Source organism: Lactuca sativa, chromosome 4, assembly GCF_002870075.4.
Source record: "Lactuca sativa cultivar Salinas chromosome 4, Lsat_Salinas_v11, whole genome shotgun sequence".
Classification (NCBI taxonomy): Eukaryota; Viridiplantae; Streptophyta; class Magnoliopsida; order Asterales; family Asteraceae; genus Lactuca; species Lactuca sativa.
This window is the reverse complement of record NC_056626.2, coordinates 94,259,779-94,276,668: the sequence shown is the minus strand read 5'-3', so window position 1 is coordinate 94,276,668 and position 16,890 is coordinate 94,259,779. Positions and strand designations below refer to the sequence as shown.

The 16,890-nt window shown below is 36.0% G+C and overlaps 1 long non-coding RNA gene across 4 annotated transcripts; it reads right to left on the bottom strand.

The window, feature by feature from the left end:
* Window positions 1-1,581: 1,581 nt before the first annotated feature.
* Window positions 1,582-3,351, bottom strand: LOC111897146 (uncharacterized). 4 transcript variants are annotated; one of them, XR_006190543.2, is made up of 4 exons: window positions 2,696-3,351; window positions 2,506-2,601; window positions 2,374-2,416; window positions 1,582-1,913 (listed from the first exon to the last, which is right to left on the bottom strand). It is a non-coding gene; the product is annotated as an uncharacterized LOC111897146 (long non-coding RNA). The 4 variants fall into 4 exon arrangements; XR_002852101.3 differs by having other exon boundaries at window positions 2,506-3,351; XR_008231646.1 differs by having other exon boundaries at window positions 2,374-2,601.
* Window positions 3,352-16,890: the final 13,539 nt, after the last annotated feature.

The window sequence follows — 16,890 nt, the reverse complement described above, 5'->3', positions numbered from 1 at the left end:
CACTGTTAATCAGACTTTCGTTGTTTTTATAATGATTCTAATACTTTTATAATTTGGGTTGATGATGTCATAACAACTCATTAAATGTTTTAGAAATTTTACTTAAGCCTAATAAAATTTTTTGTTTAAATTTTGCGACGTTACACCAATTGCATTTATTTGTCTACTTGTTGACTAATTTTGGGACGTTACACTAATCATATTTTTTTTTGTTTAAATCTTGTCACAATGATTTTAAATATCTGGCTATCAAATGCATAAAAATATTAGTTTATATATATATATATATATATATATATATATATATATATATATATATATATATATATATATATATATATATATATATATATATATATATATATATATACTAGTCGTTTACCCGCGCAAAGCAGCGGACGACGAATAGTTGCGTATCCGACCGATGCAGCCGCTAAGAATAATTTTTCCGATGAGTTATTTTTTCGTATCCACGAATATGTTCTTTTCGGCACATTGTTTTGTTTCGGAGATTACGTTCTTTTCTCTGATTATGTTCTTTTGGTGCATTGTTTTGTCTTAACAATAATTAATGAAATGTTATTTTACTACATTGGTCCATATAGATTTGACATGATTTTGAATTTAAATGTACCCAAATATTTCAACGACCATAAATTAATCATTCTCTATAACCCCAGGACTCATTGAAAGTCCAGATTGTCCCCTCCCAACTACATACACAAAAGGCATCAGCAGTAAAATAAAATAAAATAAAAACAATCTAGTAGAAAGAAAAAATGGAAAAAATATATAACTTTGAGTCGACATAGCAAACATTTGTAAGACTCTAATTGTGCTTCCTTGGGAAAAAATTAATAAATTTTTAAAAAATGTCAGAATCCAGATATAGATGAAAACTAATAATATTTAAGTGAAATCAATAAGAATTAAAGCAAATTGAAAACTGTTGTGACCAGAAAGCTTGCAAAGACAAATGGAATATCAGGAAGCCACCGTAGTTCCAATAAATGGTCTGAAGTTTTCCTAACTGCAGCTAGAGGTGCACAAACCGGGTTTTTTTTTTCCAAACCGGTTCGGGTCAGGTCAACAAAGTTAACACCCGTTCAAGCCTAACCGGTTCGTCAATAAAAATATGTGAATTTTGCAAACCGGTTCCATTAGGTTCCAAACCGGTTCATATGACACCGATCAAAAAAAAACCACTTGTATGAAATATGGTTTGAAGCAGGAAGAGTTTGACAGTAAGCAATAAGTTGTGTCTCCATGCATTTCACGTAAAAAAAAACTCCATCTCTTCTTTTACTGTTAAGCTAAATTCTAACACAATTGCAATACCAACATTGTAAGAACACAACATCATATTATGAGATACCAAAAAAAGAGAAGGCAATGTTTCTTTTTGAAACAATTGCTCCTTTCTTGTTGGTTCAGGTGCACCAAAGAAGGAGATAAAATTGTGCAGGGGTAAAATGGTCAACTATGGTTTGTGCAGGAATTTCACATGGAAAGTATAAAGTTGTCCCCTTCTTTAAGCATGTTTTGCCTTCTAGAAACAATTGCTTCATCCTTTAAGCATGCTTTGCTTTTGTTTCCTCGTTAATCCTTTTGTTTGTTTCAATTAACTTTTGTTAAAATATATATATTTAGGTAACTTCGAAAAACCGATTCTACACCGGTTCTAAACAGGTTCTGCAAACTGGTTCTCATTAAAGCGGTTCTAAACCGGTGCCAACATATATATTTCTAAACCTATACAAACTGGCGGTTTGGTTTTGCATCGGATTGGTTCTAGCTTGGGCCGGGGGTGAACCGGTTTTCAGTTCGGAAACCGGTTCGGATCGTGAATTGGTTTTTTTGTGCACCTCTAGCAGCAGCTGAAACTTTTTTCTTTAAAAATGTAGAAGCTTCATCTGCAATAAAAAAAAAAATAAGAAATCCAAATCAAGACTTGTACATAAACAGAGGTCAATGTACTAACAAATACATACGGTATCCTCACTAACAAAATGAGGAAAAGAGTGTGGTTATATTTTCAACAAAACCCTAAACTAACAAAACAATAAGAAAAAAACTCCAAGACACATTCAAACAGAAGAATCAATTGCAAATTTCCAATAAAAATAAGTGAAACAATTATTAAACTATTAAAAAGTATATCAGGTTTAGTTGTGCTTGATATGATTTTTAATTTCTTACTTAATCGTTGATAAAACCATATAGTTGATCAAAACTGGTCATCATGTTCATATCCAACCCAGTCACTGATAGACATGGAACCAAAAAATAGGATACAAAAATCGATATAAGGAGACATGGACTACAAGGCTATGGGTTGGTTTCTTAAAACAAAAAAAGATGGGAGTGACAAACCTGCTCCATAATCCTTTGTACATCATGAGCAAGGCCTTTTTCCCTTAAGAAAAACACAAAAACGAAAAACAGACAACCATACCCATTAAAACAGAGAATTATACAAAACACAAAAAATAAAAAATTTCCTACTTTTACTGCATCAACGGTTGTTCCTCCTCCTTCTACAACTTACTCCTAATTCTGTTGTTCATCGAAATGGCCATGCCTAAGTTGTCCAAACCATACCTGTAAATCCAAATAAAAACTAAATCAAATAGGGATAAAATTGATGTTTCTAGTGTCCAGATTTAGATCCAAATCCATAAATCGATACACATACATAGTTAAAAATAGATGTTTAGATAGTGAAGGTTCAGAGAGAGGCCTTGGTGGTATTCATTTTGATTTTTTAGATTGAAGATGTTTTGGGGTTTACAGATCGATAAAGATATCATTTTAGGGAAAAATTCTTCCTAGAACTTCTCACCAAATTCAAAATACTCAATCAGGCCTCTACTTAAACTTTCTATCTTTTTTCTCCTTTCGAGTTTGATCCACCTTGCTGCATATGTGTTTGTACAGACATATTGGAAGCTACTTTTGGACCCAAATTGATTTGGAAGCAAATCTAGGGTGACCTTCAGTTCACGTTGTAAGCTACAAAGTATATACCACCAAATGTTAACTAATAAGTGTACATATGATGAAAAAATATGTTGACGTAATGCAGATATCAGGGCAAGCAACCCAAGCGATAAACTCTTAAATACTCTAGCAGCGAGATTTTGAGGATTTATAGATGGGGGATTGGTGGTGACGATGGGTATGGCGAACCCTAGGACATCAGTGATAGTGGCTGATGTTTGGATGATGGTTAATGTTGTAAAGGTCGATTGATCGATTCAATTGGACGAAGATGAAGAGCAGGTCAATATATGCAGAATTTAAGATATTTAAGATATTTGTTGGAGCGTATTTGGATGAAAAAGTTTTCAAATTTTGAATGAACCCTGAATTAAGGGAAGAGTATTAGATTTATAAGTATTAAAATAACGTGGTTAAAATTTAATATTATTTTATTAATGCTTACTTGTAGAATTAGCTTAATGGTTTGGGCGTCTTAAAAAAATATTATTATTATATTTAATTTATTTTTAGAAATAGTTAGATTTGTTTTATAAGATAGTTAATATATATATATATATATATATATATATATATATATATATATATATATATATATATATATATATATATATATATATATATATATATATATATAAAAGTTCAAAGTTAGGAATAATGAACATGTATGTTTTTTGTCAATTTTGTCCCTTATTTTTTAGTCATTTTGACACTTTTAGTCATTGCAATCAAAATTTTTACATTTTTTAAGAACCGTTTAATATTCAAAGGTTGGCCACAAAACTTTAAGGAATTGACAACTTTGATCACTTTTTTAAAACTTGCTAATTTCAACCCCTTTATTTTTTAGCCATTTTGACACTTTTAGTCCTTACAGTCTAAACCTTTGTATTTTTTCATAAAAAACACAAAAAACGGCATGGGGCAAAGTCCGGGTTTGTCCTCATATTTAATTTTTTTTGTTTTTTCTCGTCCCTTTCACTTTCTGTCGTCTGTCATTTTCTTCTTTTGGTATATTTTTTATATATTGGTCCGCATATTTATTTATTTTTGTTTTTTTTTGTTTTTATCTATCCGTCTCCGTCTGTGAAAATTAGGGTCGAATTATCTCACCTGCATCTTTAAACAAAAACGACACTTAAATCAGTCGCACACGGCCCATGCGGAGCATGGGCAACATATCTAGTTTATATAGAAATGTTAGGTAAATAACATATCTAACTTAAAGATTACAGATATGCATGATCACCAAACACACATATCACATAAAACTCTTAGGAAGTTCTAACATCCCAAAAATCATAAAATAATAATAATAATAATAATAATAATAATAATAATAATAATAATAATAATAATAATAATAATAATTTTTAATTCAACAAAAAAACATTAAATATTAATATCAAACCATCCAGAAGTATGTCAAAGTAAAATATTTATCATAGTACAATCTCAAAATCATAAAAATACGGAAACATGAGTGGATGTGTTGCGATCAAGCTGGGCCCTTCCCATTTGAACTGAAAGTATCTGAAACATAAACATAAATCGTAAGCATAAAGCTTAGTGAGTTTTACCCAAATACCACATACCATACATACAATGAGCCTCGCCCAACATTAGGGCCCACCCAGTACAGATCTGTCTGTAACATGCGATGGGCCCCGCCAACACACTCATCAGACCTCACCTGGCATTAGGCCCCGCCCAGTATACAAATAAACACATATGATACATGCAAGAGTCACATAGACGGCTATCATTCTAATAACAATAATCAATGGGCCGACGTTGGTGCCTTCGAACCGCCAAAACATTGGGAGAATGATAGGTCATAATTTAGTGGTTTGGGCTAGGCATCCATCTTGTATAAGTCTTGGTAGGTTTTTGGGCATTATTTTGGTGTATGTAATTTTTGTAAGTTGTGTACAACCGTGGTCGTGTGTACGACCGTACTCCTGTGTACGGCCATACACAGGTGTTTGGCTGGTGGTCCTATGAATAGAGCTTGTCAGTGTCAGTCATAGAGTGATGTATGAGTGTGTTTCTAAGGTATACCTGACGTTTTTGTGATATTAATGTGTGCATGCTTGGCTTAATCTTTCCTCTACTCCATTCTTATTCTGATTGATTGCTATTTGTTTGATCATTGGTTTGGATCATTGAAATCGAGACTTACAATTGGTATCAGAGCCAAACCGGTGTCAATTTGGATCTTCGTGTGTACGGTAAGACTTATTTCATCATTATTGAGGATAATTCGAGATTACTAATTGGATATTTGCTTTTGATCAACATTCAAAGCCATTGGATCAGATTTTAATTGGAATTCAAGTGCTTTTGGTGTGTACGGTTGAAATTTGTTGAAGAGTGTACAGTCGGACTCCCGTGTATAGCCGTAAACCATTCAAGATCATTGTCGGTAAAAACCTTGACTGTGTACGGTTGAAGTGTACGGTTGTAGTCCTTTGTACGACCGTAATCCCCTATACGACCGTAATCCTTGTGTGACCATGAACTCCTTTAGTTGCTTGAGCTTTTAATTTTAAGTACTTTTCTTAGTAGACTTTCGATTTGATAATTTCTGAAAAAAAAAATGGATTTACAAACATCATCATCAGCTCATCATGAACTTGACTTCGTTATTGGCACAACTACACGCATCCCGCGCCTGCTATCTGCTGAGGGGTTCCCAAAATGGAAATACCGCATGGAAAAATATATCAAGATGAAAGATTTCAAAATCTGGAGAAGTATTTTGAGAGGACCAATCTAAATTATCACAACACTCAAAGATGAAACGGTTGTTGAGAAACCGATTGAGCATTACACCGATGAAGACTTTGAGAAGATTGAAGAGCAAGAAAGAGTACTGGCTACCCTCACATTGGAATTATCCCCAGAGATTGCACAAGGCTTTAGAAGATACACTTCAGCAAAGAATCTGTAGGAAGCTTTGATTGAAGTATATGAAGGGAATGAGGATATGAAACAAAGCTGTCAAGACATGCTGAGACAGAAATTCAATATGTTTAATCACATTCTTGGAGAAACTTTAGACGTTCAATTGCAACACTTTATTACACTCACCACCAAAATGAGTTCCACTGGGGTTTCATTGCCAAGATCAGAGGTCAACAAGAAGTTGCTTAATTCTCTCCCAAAGACATGGGATGTGAATATTGTTATCATCAAGAAAACCAAGAATCTTAATCTACTTAGTTTGGTTGAACTCATGGCCATCATTAAAGCTTGTGATCTTGATGACAAACAAAAAGACATCAACCATGTTAACTCATATTCTTCTACCAATCTCGAGATTCAATCAAATAATGCTTTCTTATCCTTTACTAATCCTCAAGTTCTACCTTTTGCTACTACGCAGTCATCATTTGTCACTCCTCAGTCATCCTTTGCTGCTCAATCATCATTTGTTGCTTGCCAACCTTATCCCCAAGTTGCTTCATCTTCAAATACAAGTGTTCCAGTTTCTGCTCAAATTCCTGTTTCCAAAGAAAATGAAGAGAACTTGGCTATTGCAACTGGTTTGGTTAACTGTTATAATGCTTTTGTGGCGGGTGAATTGCCACCACAGTTGTCATTTGCTGATTTGGATCAAATTCGTCCTGAAGATGTGGAGGAAATGGATATAACCTGGCAAATTGCTATAGCTGTATTCCGTGCTAAACAGTTCTCTAAAAGGACAGGAAAAAAATAACTGGGGGATGAATGCAGAAAGGAAAGTTGGGTTCGACAAAGGCAAACTTCGCTACTTCAATTGCCATGAACCAGGTAATTTTGCTAAAGAATGTCTTATCCATGATAGGAGAGAGAACAATGAAAGAACAATGGTGCCAGTAAATAACAACAGGGGAGCCACCATCAACAATCAGACCGCAAATCTTGCGGTGGTGGCTCAATCATTTTACTGGGAGGATCAGATTCAAGCTCTGAAAATTTCAGGACCTGAAAATGCTCATCTCGCCCAAATCAATGATGTTGCTGAAAGAGAAGCTGAAACAGACCCAGAAGCAGAAATGATGGAACTCCAATTTGCATTCATGGCTCAAACCACACCGGAGCTTGCAAAACCAGTGGTTAGTGAAACTGCTTGTTCCTAATCTTGTATTAAGATTGTCAATTTTTTACGTGATCAAATCGAGTTAATTAAACAAGAAAATGAGGATCTAAAATATGAGAGATATACTATTAGGAAAGAACAAAAACCAAAATAAGAAAAATTAGAGGCCAAGACTAAGGACTTCAGGAAATTGCAAGAAGATTACAACAACAAGTGTGTAAACTATGATCACAATAAAAGTAAACTTGCTGCTGTAACTGCAGAACTTGATACATTGAAAACTCGTTTTCAAAATGCTGATTTTAACTTCAAAAAATTCGATGTGTCAAGTGAGAGGGTTGCAACTATATTAAAAAAAATGAAATGGAAGGACCAGAAACAAGTAGGTATAGGATATGGGAGTGCCCTCTTCCATTTAATCACAACTATATTTCTACTCCTTTGACACAAGAAGAGATATATAGAGAACCATACATGATTTATGGTAAATTAGCTGCTGAACAGGCAATAGGACCTAGTGCTAGGGTTTTGGATACTAACATTTCTACTTCAAATGCAGATGTGTCAGTAAACCAGTAAAAGCAATGGGATGAGAAGTTTGAGTCAAATAATTTGGTGTCTAAGTTTGGTGTTCCTATTTGTGATGAGTCTGTGTCTAGTGTTAAGACTGATGTTTTTACTTGTGATGATGTGATTGATGGGTTTTAGCCATAAGAACTTTCCTATGTGCGCATCCAAAACCCTAATGCTTGGATCTAGGATTTCTAATTAAACATGCTTTGAATCCAAGACTTCTAACAACTAATTATGTATAAAACAATACAAAATCAGATCTAGAAGTTTACCTTTCAATCTCTTGTTTTGATCTTGTTGTCTTGGAGCTCTAGAGTCACAATTGTCACTCCTCTAATGGCTTACAAACACCAAATAGCAAGGAAGATGATTTGAGAGAGAGGAGAGGGAAGAAATTCGGCCAGGGTTTTCTTACTTGAGAAGAGATGCCGATTTCCCTTAGCCATGGGGTCTATTTATACTTGTAGACTCCTTAAGGGTTTCACCTTAAACCCTAGTTGGATAATCTTCTCTTAAAGCAATCCAAATCCTTACCATAGATAAGCCTTGGACGATTTTGAGCTATCTCAAGCTCTAGAATCCGTCTAATCCCTATCTCTTAAGGATTTACAGTCTAAAGTGTAACTATCAAACAATTGACAGTTTATACCCTCTTATTTAATTAATCTCTTTAAGTCACCAAATTAATTCTAATTAATTTATGACTTATATTAATCAAATAACAATAATATTATTCCTTATATTATTCTCATATTATATTAATAATATTTTTTCTCTCATAATAAATCATCCTATCAAGTTGCTATGGTGAAGGCAACCCAAAAGGACCATGCACAATCGGGTCAAATACTTGCCTAATATAGTTGCAGCCTTAGACACTATTCCAACAGTCTCCCACTTGGATAAGTCTAGCAATTATATGCACAAGTACAATTCGATTTGCAATCGTAGCTCTCAAAGACGCTGTCAAACTCTGATCTAATCAATCTTGTCCTTTAGATAAGGGATCGTACAGTCCTCTGTTAGATATCATGCTGACAATTTCTATGGAATGATTAGTCAAGCATTTGGTTTCTCGATCTCCGATTTATTTGACATAGAACTTAATCGAACACATCAATTCAGTTCTGACCAGGCCCGACACATAAGTCAAATCAAATCATCGAGCGGTCGAGATATCGCTTTTACCTTCTTAGGATAAAAGTTACAGATAAACTTCGACTTATATGCATTTACTTATTTATTAAGAAACTATACACAACAATGCGCTTTATAACACCGAGTTACTGATGCATTTTCGCATTATCAATGTACAATCAATTAACAAATAACAAACCATATATCTAGGTTTTAAGACTATATGATATTATCATCTTGCGATCACCCTTTTATATCATATTCCATAAGGTGATTCCAACAAGCTGGGTTTGTTGTAATGCTAAAAACTAGTTCATAAGCACTCATGAACGTCGCAGCAACCCTTTGCTATGTCTAATACAATTTAGACAATCTACGCCCCATTTCACGACAATCTTCATTCATATCTACTTCCAACATATGAACGATTGTGGACAATTTGAATAATTCGATTATTCTTAATAAATTCAATTATTTTGGAAGTCAAAACATGAAAAATGAAACAATAGTTAAACAATTAACATAAGACAGTAACATTACTCATAAATAAAACTCCTTTATTTAATCATCAAATGTTAATTACATTTATCTATTACACGTTTCTACTACTATCTAATCTATGCTAATATCATCCTTCAGCCCAATACTCCTAGAATGTTGCAAGTGCTTAACCCTACTCAGTCCCTTCGTAAGCGGATCTGCTGGGTTATCCTCTGATGATATCCTCTTCACTACGAGTTGTCCTTCTTCTACACGATGTCTAATAAAGTGATATTTTCTGTCGATATGTCTAGATCTACCATGATCCCTCGGTTCCTTGGTCAAGGCAACCGTTCCTTCATTATCACAGAAAATCTCCATGGGCTCCTTTATGGCAGGTACGACTCCAAGATCACTGATGAAGTTCTTTAACCATATTGCCTCCTTCGACGCTTCGCTCGCTGCAATGTACTCTGATTCGCACGTTGAATCAGCTACGGTTTCTTGTTTGGAACTTTTCCATGTCACTGCTCCTCCATTCAGGGTAAAGACCCAACCCGACTGCGAACGGTAGTTGTCCCTGTCGGTCTGAAAACTGGTGTCGCTATACCCTCGCACCTTCAAGTCATCACTCCCTCCGAGGACTAAGAACCATTCCTTCGTCCTCCGAAGGTACTTAAGGATATTCTTCGCCACAATCCAATGGGCTCTGCCAGGGTTCCCTTGATATCTGCTAACCATGCTCACAGCAAAGGCTACATCAGGGAGAGTACAAGTCATAGCGTACATGATTGAGCTAACTACGGAAGCGTATGGTACTCGGCTCATTTATGCTATTTCAGCTTCGGTACTCGGACTTTGAGTCTTACTCAACTTGGCATTACTTTGTATAGGTAATTCTCCCTTCTTTGAGTTTTCCATACTAAAACGTTTTAGTACCTTCTCTAAGTAAGTGTTCTGACTAAGTCCTATTAGTCTCTTACTTCTCTCCCTTACTATCCTTATTCCCAAAATGTAAGAAGCCTCTCCGAGGTCCTTCATAGCGAAGCACCTCCCGAGCCAGGACTTAACCTCCTGCAGAGTCGGGATGTCGTTTCCTATGAGTAATATGTCATCGACATATAGAACAAGGAAGCTTACTATACTCCCACTGGCTTTGACATATACACACGATTCATCTTCGCTTTGTACAAATCCAAACTCTTTGACTTTCTCATCGAAGCAAAGATTCCATCTACGAGATGCTTGCTTAAGTCCATAAATGGACTTGTCAAGCTTACACACTCTATTTGGATGCTTCGGATCCACAAACCCCTCTAGTTGAGCCATGTAAACATCCTCAGCCAACTTCCCATTAAGGAAAGCGGTCTTGACATCCATTTGCCAAATCTCATAATCATGAAATACGGCAATCGCTAGCATCACTCTAATAGATTTTATCTTCACAACTGGTGAGAAGGTCTCATCATAATCAACTCCGGGAGTTTGAGTAAAGCCCTTCGCAACCAATCGAGCTTTATATGTGTGTATGTTTCCATCCACGTCGGTCTTCTTCTTGAAGATCCATTTGCACCCAATGGTCTTACGTCCGGGCACATAATCAACCAAATTCCAAACTTGGTTATCATACATGGATTGGATCTCGTTATCCATTGCCTTTTTCCATTTCACAGACTCCGGGCCTGCTATGGCTTCCTTATAGCTATTAGGTTCATCAGGGTTTATTAGTGTACCATCACTAATATACGTGTCCCCTTCGGTAGTAATATGAAAACCATAAAATTGGGGTTGAACTCTAACTCTTTCGGAACGTCTAAGAGGTAAGGACTCGTCAATTGGTTCAACCGGAGTTTCCTCCTCGGGTTGAGTGCCAGCGGTAGAGGTTCCTTCATCTATCGACTCTTGAATCTCTTCAAGTTCGATTTGCCTCCCACTGTCTCCTTGGCTTATGAGTTCTCACTCTCAGAAAACCCCTCTCCTCGCAACAAAGACATCATTGTCCTTCGGTCTATAGAAGAGATATCCAAAGGATTTCTGCGGGTAGCCGATGAAAATACATCGCTCACTTCGAGGTTCGAGCTTGTCATGAGTATCTCGTCTTACGAAAGCCTCGCAACCCCAAACCTTGATATGTGATAACGGGGGAGCTTTCCCTGTCCACATCTCGTGAGGTGTTTTGGCAACCTTCTTAGTAGGGACTCGGTTAAGGATATGGGCGGCAGTCTCTAAGGCATACCCCCAAAAAGAGATTGGTAGTGAAGCACGACTCATCATATAGAGAACCATATCCAATAAGGTTCGATTACGCCTTTCTACCACACCATTCAATTGTGGTGTCCTAGGTGGCGTCAATTGTGAAACTATTCCACACTCCTTGAGATAATCGTGGAATTCAAGACTTAGGTACTCTCCTCCTCAATCGGATCGAAGCATCTTGATTTTCCTGCCCAATTGATTCTCCACTTCATTCTTGAACTCTTTGAACTTTTCAAAAGTTTCTGGCTTTTGCTTGATTAAATAGATATACCCATATCTACTATAGTCATCGGTAAAAGTCATGTAGAAGCGGTTCCCATCCTTCGTGGTTGATCTAAACGGTCCACATACATCGGTATGTATTAGGTCCAATAAACCCTCACCCCTTTCACACGTACTTGTGAAGGGCGACTTAGTCATCTTTCCAAGTAAACAAGACTCGCATGTGTCATCTTCCCTAAGGTTGAATGACTCCAACACTCCATCCTTTTGAAGTTGGGCTATGCGCTTCTTGTTGACATGTCCAAGACGACAATGCCACAAGGATGCTCTATCCATACTATTGGAAGAATCTATGTTCAAAACATCATTTCCTAAGTTATCAACAATCATAACAGTTTCATATATTCCATTACATGGTATAGCTTCAAAATAAAAGACACCATTTAGATAAGCTAAAATAGAACCATTTGCATTATTAAAAGAAAATCTAAAACCTTGTTTAAACAAACCATGAAATGAAATGATGTTTCTAGCCATTTCTGGCGAATAGCAACAATTGTTCAAATCTAAACATAAACTATTCCTAAGCACTAAAGAATACACTCCAATCTTGGTCACAGGCGACGATCTTCTGTTCCCCATGATTAGATTGATCCTTCCTTGCTCCACATCCCTATTTCTTCTTAGTCCCTGCACATTAGAACAAATGTGGTAACCACAACCGGTATCAAGAACCCAAGAAATAGCATGATTAGAATCGTTAGATTTAATTGTGTATGTACCTGCGAAAGATGGCTTGATCTTTCCTTCCTTGATGGCTTGCAGGTACTCTGGGCAGCTTCTCTTCCAATGTCCTATCTTGTGGCAGTGGTGGCACTCTGCCTCCTTCGGGTTAGGGCAGGGTTTAGCAGGATCAACTTTGGTCCCACTAGAAGAGGCACCATCTCGGGCTTTAACCTTATGATAGTTCTTAGATGAAGCCTTCCTCTTCTTTCCCTTTCCTTGTCCAATTGCCAAGACAGGAGCAGCGGGCGGATTGGGAGTTGGTGCAACAGACTTGTCCTTGAAGTTGCTCTCAGCAACCCTCAAGAGACCTTAGAGTTTGCTTAGGGTGACCTCCTCCTTGTTCATGTGGTAGGTCATCCTAAATTGATTGTAGCACGGAGGCAAAGAGTGAAGCACCATGTCGATCGCCAAGTCTTCCCCAAAATCAACATTTAACTTGCGAAGGCGGTCGACATACCTTTGCATCTTTTGCAGGTGCACGGTAAGAGACTCTCCATGACCCATCTTAGCGGAAATCATGTTAGTGAAAATCTCATAACGCTCTTGTCTCGCGTTTTGGTGGTATCTCTCCAATAAGTCTTGATGCATCTCGTACGGGTACATGTCCTCATAGGAATTTTGGAATTCGGAGTTCATGGTGGCTATCATGCTGCAATGTACCTTCGTTGCATCGCGCTCATGAGTTTCAAAAGCGGTCATTTCAGCCGGAATAGCGATTTCAGAGTTGATTTTCTCGAGCTTCTCATTGAGGACATACTCCTTATCCTCATAGCGAGCAATGGTGCGAATGTATCTTATCCATTCGCTAAAGTTCGTCCCATCGAAATTGACCTTTTGACAAAGGCTCATCAATGTGAAAGAACTAGCAGCAACGTTGTTTGCGTTCGACATCTACAAATAGAAAGGACAAAGATAGATTAGAATATGAATCCCTAATTATCACCCAATAAGAAAAATTAGGGCTAGGATCCAACAACAATATTTACATATTAGAAAAGGGATGCTGTAATCTAACATGCAAATAATATTAAGGTAAGTGAATGACGATTCATTAATTCTCCACCATAAAAACATAACTTTAAGTCCTAAATGTATTGAGAATTCCTAGGTTCGGATGAGATTCATTGATACTATTCAATGGCATGTTTAAATCTTGATATGCCCCTCTTGTTTGTGACTGGGATACCGAGGATCACAAAGCGGGTGTGAATTACCATGCAAATTCACATGGTGCCTTCATTGTAACGATCACCTATTCAATTTGCCGGTAAACCATACACGCTCCATCGAACTATGATAAACAATGAATCACCCTTTGCCACCTTTGCTTAGAACCAATTAGTGTGCCGGTAAACCACACACGCTCCACTAACTTCTTAGCAAGGGTGCAAAGTGTAATTTCATGGGATTGCATCAATTCACTTTTCCTAAAGTAACTAAGATTGGGAAATTTTTTTAAAAAAATGTGTAGTTACTTTGTATTTCATATTATACTTTTAATGAGAGGATGAGGTTGCCCTATTCTACCCGTTCGGCTAACGACCCTCCAACGATCAAGCAAGCGGTGGGTGTGAGTGTACACCCATTAAGCGCCATTTTATAGGCCGCAACCTTATACCCACCTTATAGATCGGCTTCGTGAATGAGGCCTACTAACGGTAAGACTAGCATTTTAGTTATACATACATATATATATATATATATATATATATATATATATATATATATATATATATATATATATATATATATATATATATATATATATATATTAATCTTGTAATATTATATTAGTATAGGATTGTATTTTAAACTTTTAAAAATCTAGGGTTTGTAATTTAAATTGTCTAAATTAAAACTTTTAATCACAAAACATAAATTTCAAAACTTGAGGACAAGTTTTAAACATTTAAAACATGGAGGATTAAATAACAAATAATCTCAATTAACAATTAATTCCATAATTATCCATATTTGATTTATTTAATTATTTCTTGCAAGATAATTACCAATTTAATAAAAATAATTAATTAATTATCATATAAGGAAATTAAATATTTTATTCGTTGATAAACATCTTTAATTAGATCAAGATTATAGTCATATATATCAGAAAATCGGATTAGGGTTGATCTAATATGATAAAGGTAAGTTTCCATAAGATAAATATGAAAAAATCCTGAATCTGGCCCTACCTGACGCTCGAACTCGTCGAGTTCCCAACTGGACTCGTCGAGTCAGGCGAACTCGTCGAGTCCACCATGGGACTCGTCGAGTTCATGACACAGAAACACAAAATTCGAATTTTGCACACAAGTTTCAAACAAACAAGCAACAATTTAATAGAAACCAATCTAGGCTCTGATACCACTGATGGGTTTTAGCCATAAGAACTTTCCTATGTGCGCATGCAAAACCCTAATGCTTGGATCTAGGCTTTCTAATTAAACATGCTTTGAATCCAAGACTTCTAACAACTAATTAGGTATAAAACAATACAAAATCAGATCTAGAAGTTTACCTTTGAATCTCTTGTTTTGATCTTGTTGTCTTGGAGCTCTAGAGTCACAATTGTCACTCCTCTAATGACTTACAAACACCAAATAGCAAGGAAGATGATTTGAGAGAGAGGAGAGGGAAGAAATTCGGCCAGGGTTTTCTTACTTTGAGAAGAGATGCCGATTTCCCTTAGCCATGGGGTCTATTTATACTTGTAGACTCCTTAAGGGTTTCACCTTAAACCCTAGTTGGATAATCTTCTCTTAAAGCAATCCAAATCCTTACCATAGATAATCCTTGGACGATTTTGAGCTATCTCAAGCTCTAGAACCCGTCCAATCTCCATCCCTTAAGGATTTACAGTCTAAAGTGTAACTATCAAACAATTGACAGTTTATACCCTCTTATTTAATTAATCTCTTTAAGTCACCAAATTAATTCTAATTAATTTATGACTTATATTAATCAAATAACAATAATATTATTCCTTATATTATTCTCATAATATATTAATAATATTTATTCTCTCATAATAAATCATCCTATCAAGTTGCTATGGTGAAGGCAACCCAAAATGACCATGCACAATCGGGTCAAATACTTGCCTAATATAGTTGCAGCCTTAGAAACTATTCCAACAGTGATGTCAAACTTAAATGTTTTTGTTGTTGTTTTTGAGAAACCTGCCAAATCTGACACTTGCACATCTACACCTTTAACATATGTCACACAATCTAACTCCTGCACGTGCAAATGTGGGAAAGTTAGAAAAATAGATAAGAGCATGAAATCTGATAAGGGCGGTATCAGGTCTAGTGATAATAAGCAAATTTGTTTCAACTGTGGTACTGCTGGTCACATCACTCGAAATTGTCCCAATAGGGCATTTGTGCATTTTTCCTCACCAAGGAGAGAGAACGAGTCTCGAGAAAGGTCTTTAACTAGAAAGTCCTCGAGATCTCATCCTCAATCTCAATATGATGATTGGAAGGTTAATCATAATAAAATAAGGACCGTTTTTAAATCAAATAAACAGGTTTTCACTGAATTAGCTGTAGCTGCTTTGCCGAAATCGAATGCGACTAAGTCAAAATTGATTTCGTCAAAGGGTGCGTCTGGATCTTCAACTAATTTTAGCCGGAAATCTAAATGCTCAAAGCTTAAAAAACCATTTCCAAATCAGCTGTGAAATTTTCAAAACCTAAATACTAGTGGGTGCCCAAATCTACTTCAGGCCAATCATCATCTATCACACCCCAAAACCAGAATGGCGGAAATGTTCTGGGGTGGAGGACGTCATGTATAGCATCACAACCAATGTATAATAGCAATCATAGCAACGCAAACATTACATTGAATACTTAGATAAAAATGTTTACATCAATTTGGAAATTGTCTGAAACTTGTTTGGATTTCATCATACATAATATATATAGAATATAAACATTAAACTCTTATTGCTCCAACTCCTCAAAAACCCAGCAGGTACCTGTCTACTGATTTCCTGAGAATACAAGCAGTTTAAAAATATCAGCATAAAGCTGGTGAGTTCATAAGCAGTAGTTTGTAATGAAACTTGTTGATGAGCTAGCAGAAATGTTTGTATAGTTTTAAGAAAATCCGATATTTTCTTTAATGAAAATATATTGTTATCAGTTCTATAGTAAACCATGAATATCTGTGTGTTTTCAAGAAAATCCAATATTTTCTTTAGTGAAAATCTAGCGTTATCGATTCCGTATAAAACCATGACTGTTCGTTACTGAAAAAACTGTAGTGATATGCGAAAATACTACCTCATGTGACTAGCTAAAGCTAATCATGAAGTATAAGTATTTTGTATGTGAAGCCAT